This window comes from Gossypium arboreum, chromosome 3, assembly GCF_025698485.1.
Source record: "Gossypium arboreum isolate Shixiya-1 chromosome 3, ASM2569848v2, whole genome shotgun sequence".
Lineage (NCBI taxonomy): Eukaryota > Viridiplantae > Streptophyta > Magnoliopsida > Malvales > Malvaceae > Gossypium > Gossypium arboreum.
Genome location: NC_069072.1, coordinates 108,058,814 through 108,066,854, shown reverse-complemented (window position 1 = coordinate 108,066,854; position 8,041 = coordinate 108,058,814).

Sequence of the window (8,041 nt, the reverse complement as noted above, 5' to 3'; positions counted from 1 at the left end):
CTTAACTAAATTCATTATCTTACCAACACATTTCACATGTACAAGGTGAGTACATAGCATTTAAACATGTAATGCATCCCAAACACTTCATCATCAATTATACCTTATTTCAGTTCACAGAAATAATTCAGTCCACACTTCTATTTTAGAAACATTCAGCTCGATGACTCAGCATGAACAGAAAGGAATATACAAGTAACCATCCGATAACACACCAAATTGCTCATAAGAGCTATACCAAACAAAAACACGCCAAATGCACATAATGCAAAGCTATAATGCCCTTAACCCATATTCATCGCTGGATTGAGGTTATTGAGTACTATAGTAGAATTTATAATATTTAAATTAAAATACATTCAATTATACAAATTAACTAATATCATTCAATAACTAATTTAAATAAAGTAGGAAATAGATTAATGGACCTTATATCGAGCCTTTGAGACCCTAAAAATAATTTGAAAATAATCAAGGATCGTTTTGAAACAAAAATAAAAATCTAAAAAAATTTGGAAAACAAGGGTCACATGGCCGTGTGATAGAGCCCAGACCATGTGACTCAAAGACATGGCTGTGTGGCTACTCCACAAGCTCATGTTCGCAGATTGTGTAACTATCTATGCCCATGTAGTAAATGGTCACACGGTTGTGTGGCCAGGCCGTGTAACTCACTATGATTGTGTAGCTCAGGGTCACATGGTCATGTCATCAGGCTGTGTAACTTTCTATGCTCGTGTGGACCAAGCGGCATTGAAAAAAAATAAGGCACATGACCATGTGAGTAGGTCATGTGTGACACACGGTCGTGTGATAGCCTGTGTCCTAGGCCGTGTGTACCTTAAAAAGTTTGCAAAACAAGGCATAGCTTCATCCAATACTTAGGTACTAAACCAAATTAAAACCAACCAACTCCATACTTAAAAACACATTTAACAAGCCTAAAGTATGCCAAAACATTCATCTTAAGTGCCTAACCAATGTGCCCTCATTGACACCACAATTCAAACACCTAAACAAAATCACATTCCTCTATCACAGTTTCACTAATCAATTCATCCATTTAACCATTAAATACCAAAACAATATGAGCTATACTATATATGACCAAACGATCAAACTTGCAATACAGTTATTAGCACTAAACTTGTATAAAGATCGATTACAACACAAGGTACCAAAACATGTCCATGTTCTTACAAAACAAACACTCTATTTACATGCCATGATTAACCATAGATCGAGACTTCAAAAACTACCGAAAAGAGACAAAGGTAAGTGCAAGCTCCTATGATTCGACCAATACGATCCAATAGTTTAAGATCTACAGAGAAATAATAACCAAAGTAAGTATAAGTAGTACTTAGTAAGATACCACAAATCAAGTCATTATTTACTAAATTCATTAAATAGCTAAAAGTAAATAATCCATTGAACTTCAGCTTTTTTACAACACAAATTCAGAAATTCAAGGTCCGTAACATATAAACCTACATATTACTCAGAAATCCTAACTTGTTATAATTTATTGAGACAATTTCCACGTCAATCAAATTTTATTATTTTGATGGATCTTTGTAAAAGTACACATTACATGAGTCCAGAACGGATAATGCTCATAAGAGCTAATCAGATACAAAAATAATTGTGTCAGGTTACTTGTTCGGGCTAAACAAATGACAATACAGATAAACTAGCTTGGCTAGAGCTAGGTATACATGTAAAACGACAATAGATTACCAGTCTAGGCTTAATCCGAGTCACATGTAAATCCAAGTCTGCAACACATGTATGAGCTTGGTCTAGAACATATATTCAGACAAAAATCTAATGTATGAAACTTTTACTCGATCTATCGAAATCATTCCAGAAAATTTCATTTCTATTTCTTATAAATCAAATTCTTTACTACATTATCAACCAAATATAAATAGATATAATTAACAACATTTATATCAAATTATAACCAAAGACATTAGTAGAAACTTACCTATTGAGTGATTCAACTAATAGGGACTAATCAACGATTTTCCCTTTTCCTCGTATGTCCACCACACGTTGAGATTCTTGATCTAGAATATAATATAATATAATTTAATTTAATCAATTTTAACCTCATAAATACTCATATACAATTAAGTCATTTTAATCACATTTACAATTTTACCCCTAAACTTTCCTTTTTATACACTTTAGTCCTTAAACCTTAAACTATCAAATTGAACATAAATAGCTTAATTCACGCTAACTATTTTCCATGAACAACCCATACATATATCTAATTCACAATAATTTCATGAGATTTTACAGCTATAATAAATAAATCCTTAAACTTCAAAATCATTAAAAATCACTTTACAAAATAATCCTATTTAGCTATCAAACTTAAAAATCTATCATGAAACTTCAAAAATCTCACAATTTCAACACTGGCACAAGTTTAAACATTTAACAATAATTTGACACTAGGGTTAGTTGGACCTAGTGGCAACTATCTCAAAAACTTAAAAATTACTAAAAATGGATGAAAATTACCTATCATGCAAAGGAGAATCCAAACCGAAAGTAAGCTCCTTCAATGGCTTCTCTTCTTTTTAAAATTCGGCAATTGCAAGAGGTAGATGACAACCTCTCACTTTTGTTTAATTTGTTTTTTTCTTTAATTTCCTATTTTACCCTTAAAATTAACTTAAATTTATTAATTTAATACCTTTAAACCATCCACTACAATTGTAATGGTCTAATTACCATATAAGACCATCAATTTAGATATTTAAATTCATTTAATACATTTAACTATTAACCACAAACTTTTACAAATTTTATTATTTAGTCCATTCTACTTAATACCTAACTAAACGCTAAAAGTTCTTAATCAAACTCGAATATGACATTATAGAATTCCTATAAATATTAAATAATCAATAAAACATTGACTTATAAATTGGAATTTTGGTCGCAAAACCACTGTTCCCGATACCACTGAAAAATAGGATGTTACAAAAGCCTGTAGGCTAATTATTCTCCCTCGATAACATGTCAGTTTGCTCATATGAGCTTTCAAATTGATACCACACCAGCTGCACATAGTGCAAAGCCCGTAGGCTAATTATTCTCCCCCGATAACATGTCAGCTTACTCATAAGAGCTTTCGAACCAATAACACGTCAAATCTCCTAAGTGATTAAATTGGAAATCTGCAACAAATACAGGATTCTAGAAATATTTAGTAAACCTCCTCCATCTTCTCATCACCTTTTGTCCCATACAGTGCGCAAATACCCCTATTTGTAGACCAATTGTATCCTTTGTTCATCTGGGCTCCATATACATAACATAACTTTCTTTTTTACTGATTAATTCCTTTCTCACCTTATCAAAACAAATTTACTAACATTTAACCATATACATTTACATACACACATTTCATAAATAAACACAACAACACTATATGAACTTACCTGGTACAGTAGCAGAATTTAAATGTCTATGTGCCAATATGTGATCTTTCCTTTTTCCCTATTATCTACTAGTTGATTTGGTTCTTGATCTATACGTTAATACAGTCAATTTATCAATGACAACACTTTAGACTTTATCAGTTTTGAGACTAGACATGCAAGTTAGCTAAATTGAGATACAAGGATCTCAAAAATACAAAACTCATGAAAAACAAGCTTTGGAAACACTTACATGCAAAATTGATTAATTAAGAGAGCTAGATCTTTTCTTTCTTCTACTGAGAACAATGTTTTCAATGAAGGGAGATGAGAATGAGACTCTTTTTCCATCCACTTCATCCTATAACACTTAACCTTTTAATTTCATCATTAAATAGAAATTAACAAGTATTTCCACTAAATGTTGACATAATCTGTAACACCCCAAACCCGTGACCGTCACCGGATTTGACCATGTGGTGTTACCGGGCTTACTTCCCTTATTTCTCTCTTGGAAATATTTAATTGCTGTTCCAGGCAGGCTAGCTAACTGCGTCACTGTCGCCTTAAAAATCATATCTCGAGTTTCAACACTTGGAAACTGATTCCGTAAATTTTCCCTGAATTTAGACTCATATATCTATCCATGGATTTATTTCTAGAATTTTTGGTCTGGCCAATTGGTACAGTTTATTAGTTAAAGTCACCCATGTTACAGGGGTCGACTACACTGACCTCCGCGCGTTACAACTTGAATATCTCTCTGTACAGGGATTTAATACTGGTGCCGTTTATTTCTAATGAAACTAGACTCAAAATGGAATCTACACATATAAGGCATGACTTCTAATTCTTTCTGGATAATTTATAGTAAATTTTCAAAGTCACGACAGGGGACCCAGAAACCGTTCTGGCCCTGTCTCACGAGAACTTTAATATCTCTCAGTATACTGCTCATATGGTCGTTTCGTTTCGTCCATATAAAATAGATTCATCAAGGTTCAATTTCATAATTTATTCACTATTTAATTATACTTCTACTATTTTTAGTGATTTTTCAATCTCATCTCACTGCTGCTGTCCGCAACAGTTACTGCTGTAGACTATGCCAATTTCATGAATCTTTCCTTGGCCTTACTAATCATCCATCATACATGACACAAATTATGGCCACCTTATCAAAATTAAAGTTTCTAAGACTCGTGGCTATAGGTTCTCGCATCCCACTCAACGACCACATAGGCCATTTTCACATGGCTTAAAGTTTACAACCCACAGTTCACAAAACATAATAGCCTATACATGCCAAATGTTCTTCAACTACGAAGACAATACCAAAAGATTTCCAGCCGGTGTGATGACTTCAACGATGGTTCCGAGCACGCAAACAATATGAGTCCAAGAGACCTAAAATGGGTGACAAGAAAACACCGAATGAGTTTATAACTCAGTAAGTCATAAGCATTCAACAACCATCCATTAATAAAGTTACCACAACATGAAACAATAAACGAGGCTAGGTACTCATCCATATCAAAACTATACCATAATTCCTCGGACCTTTCGGTTCAATCTCATACCAAGTCATACATCCACATTTCATATTCTATACAATGAGATATTCGAGGCATTTTTACACACCAACTCATTCACACCACAATCATACAATTGCAATCATCACATAGATTTAAAGCTTACCAAGCTCAACCCCGAGCATGATCATATTTCCTATTCGTCATGAGCTTAAGGTACTTACCCGATCCGCTGTCCATACTCAACTCGATGGAGACACACCCTCCATATAATTGTTCGATCGGAGATATATATATATATATATATATAGTGCGCACACACAGTGCTTAATACTCGATTTCGCACACTCAGTGCAATGCGATTTAAGCCCGCACACATAGTGCCATACCCTTCGAGCTCGCACACTTAGTGCCATATATTTCCAGCATGCACACTTAGTGCCATATATTTCCAGCATGCACACTTAGTGCCAATCTCGTCACCGCATACACGTATTGCCCTCACACTTAGTGCCAAAGCAAACTTTCTACACATTTCACTATTTCTTTTACATTCAACAAATGTCATCATTCCATACACATACATTTTCATTTATATATGTATATCATCCCATTAAACACAATTGCATAGATTTTACAATCATTTAAGCAATATCAAATATGTGCTTGATGACTTACCTCGGATGTTGTCGCACGTTTTCAACGGCTATTCAATTACTTTGTCTTTCCCCTTGTCCAACTTTGATCCTTTGAGTTCTTGAGCTTAGTCTAGCAAACTCTCATGGCTGATTTTCTCAAGCTTTCCCCCTTCTTCCCTTTCTTTTATTCGGCCAAGAAAACCAAAGGATGAACAACCACTTTTTTTTTTCTTTCTTTCTTTGTTTTGTTTCTCTCATGTACGGCAAAGGGGGGGGGGGAAGCATCCACACTCATTTTTTTTTCATTTCTTTACCCATGCTCTTATTTTATTATTTCTAACATCCACCACTAGCAAAACATGTTTAAGACATGTTTTCTTTTGCCCATCTTCATTACCATGGCGGCCACTTCCTTTTCTTTGGGTAAATTGACATGCAAAACCATTCTTTTGCATGCATATACTATTAGACCATTGAAAGATTAGCCTATCACCTTTCAACAATGTTTCATATAAGTCCATTTTAATAAATTCACATAGAAATGATCAAATTAATGCATGCAACTTTCACACATGCATTTACTAACATCATAAACATAGAATATAACTTTTAATTACTTATAAGACTCGGTTTAGTGGTCCCGACACCACTTTTCGACTAGGGTCAAATTAGGGATGTCACAACTCTCCCCCACTTAAGAAATTTTCGTCCCCAAAAATCTTCTTGGTAAATAGGCTCGGTATCGCTCTTTCATAGAGTCCTCAAGCTCCCAAGTGGCTTCTTCAATTCCGTGTTTATACCACAACACCTTCACTAACGGGATTTTCTTATTGCGCAACTCTTTCACTTCACGCATCATAATGCGAACTGGTTCCTCTTCATAGCTCAAATTAGGCTGAATCTCAATCTCGGACGGAGCGATCACGTGCGATGGATCAGACCTATATCGTCGAAGCATCGAGACATGGAAAACGTTAGGATCCTTTCAAGCTCGGGGTAAAATTAATCGATATGCGATCGCCCAACTCGTTCGGATACTTCATATGGCCCGATGAACCTCGGACTCAATTTGCCCTTACGACCAAATCTAAGCACCTTCTTCCAAGGTGAAACTTTGAGAAAGACCTTGTCTCCAACCTGATATTCAATATCTTTTCTTTTCAAATCCGCATACGACTTTTGGCGATCCGGCGACTTTCAAACTATCACGAATTACTCGAACTTTTGCTCGGCATCCTTAACCAAATCAACCTCAAGATTTTTCCTTCACTAAGTTCACCCGAATAATGGGGTACGACATTTACGATCGTATAAAGCCTAGTAAGGCACCATCTTAATACTTGATTGAAAGCTATTGTTGTAGCGAATTCAACCAAAGGTAAATACCGTCCCATGAACCACTAAACTCAAGGATGCAACATCTCAACATATCCTCGAGTATTTGAATTATCCGTTCGGATTGACCATGGGTTTGGGGGTGAAAGCGTGCTAAAATGCAGCTTGGTACCCAAAGCCTCTTGCAATTTCTTCCAAAATCGCGATGTAAATCTTGGGTCTCTATCCGACACGATAGAAATAGGCACCCCATGCAATCGAATAATTTGGGAGACGATAATTACGCCAATTTATCAGCGAAAAATCCGTGCGAACAGAATAAAATGAGCGACTTGGTCGATCTATCAACAATGACCCAGATCGCATCCTTCTTACTCACGACAATGGCGGTCCGGATACAAAGTCCATGGTGACTCGATCCCATTTCCACTCGGTATCGTGATTGGTGAAGTAATCCCGATGGTACTTGATGTTCCGCTTTCACTTGTTGACATATCGACACCTTGAAACAAATTCGAAATGTCTCGTTTCATACCGGCCACCAAAATTGGCGTTTCAGGTCATTGTACATTTTAGTACTACCCGGGTGGATTGACATTCGACTACTGTGAGCCTCGTTCAAAATCATTGAAACGAGTTCCGAATTCCTTGGAGGTTTCCAATCGACTATGGCCGAAATTTTGTTCGGGTCCACCCTGACACCCGATGTGGACACCACGTGCCCCAAAAAGCTAACCTCTCTCAACCAAAATTCACATTTACTGAACTTTGCGTATAACTGCTTATCTCGTAAGATTTGCAACACTAGCCTCAGGTGTTCAGCATGTTCAGTTTCATCTCTCGAATAGACCAAGATGTCATCGATAAATACAACTACAAACCGGTCCAAGTATGGCCTGAAAATCCTATTCATTAAATCCATAAATACCGCAGGGGCATTAGTGAGCCCAAACGGCATCACCAAGAATTCGTAGTGACCGTACCTCGTTCTAAAAGCGGTTTTGGGTATGTCCGATTCTCGGACCCTCAACTGATAGTACCCCGACCTCAAATCTATCTTTGAAAACACTGAGGCTCCCTTTAATTGATCAAACAA